This window comes from Octopus bimaculoides, chromosome 4 (assembly GCF_001194135.2).
Source record: "Octopus bimaculoides isolate UCB-OBI-ISO-001 chromosome 4, ASM119413v2, whole genome shotgun sequence".
NCBI lineage: Eukaryota > Metazoa > Mollusca > Cephalopoda > Octopoda > Octopodidae > Octopus > Octopus bimaculoides.
The window spans coordinates 95,568,787-95,569,813 of record NC_068984.1 but is presented as its reverse complement, the minus strand read 5'-3'; positions in this window follow the sequence as shown (position 1 = coordinate 95,569,813).

Genomic DNA, 1,027 nt, shown 5'->3' with positions numbered 1-1,027 from the left:
GCGAGAGAGAGAGAGAGAGAGCGAGAGAGAGAGAGAGAGAGAGAGAGAGAAAGAGATAGATAGATAGATAGATAGATATACGAGAGCACTTTTCCTGACATATGGACTCTTAGACGACTTGTATACATATACATATACATAGATATGCATACATACATACATACATACATACATACATACATACATACATACATACATACATACATACATACATACGTACGTACGTACAGTGGTGGAGTAGCCAGGTTGTCAGCTTGCCTGATGGCAAGTGGGCCCTTTAAGTCATTGTATATACAAGGGCCCATGCAAAGAAATTATCTGAAGTCTTAGAGAAAGAATAAAGATTTAGAAAAAAAAAGACATATAAAGCAATTAAGCAAAGCAGTTGTTCAAAGAATTGCCTAGGGAATTAATAGAAATCAGACCGCTAGTCAGTGGTGATAAAGTGTAACTAAATTTATATGCATATTAATGCATATGTACGTACATACAGGCACAATCCACATGATCTTTTGTGCCCATCAATTCCAGGAGAAGTGTCAGGAAAAACAACAGCCTGCAATGTTCATCGTCTGGGATCTAAGGAAAGCCTTTGACAAGGTCCCCCGTCCTGCAATGTGGGCCGTCCTTGCCCGGTTTGGATGTCCGAAGGACTTCATTGCCCTAGTCCGCTCCCTCTACGACGGCATGGTAGTTAGGGCATGCCATCAAAATGCTCGCACAGACCCGTTTCCCATCACTGGGGGTCTTAAGCAGGGATGCGTCCTTGCACCAACCTGTTTCTCTTTGTACATGGCCGCCATGTTCAACGAAATCCCACTAGACTCACCTTCCATCAACATTTACTATTGCTTGGATGGCGGACTCTTCAATCTCGCACGTCTCCGTGCAAAGACGAGGACCTCCACTATCTCAGTCCGTGGGTGCAGTATGCCGACGACAATGCCAGTCCGAGCCGGACCGCAGATGGCCTACAAATGACGACCGATCTTTACAACGCGGCTTACGAACGCTTCGGGATGCAGGT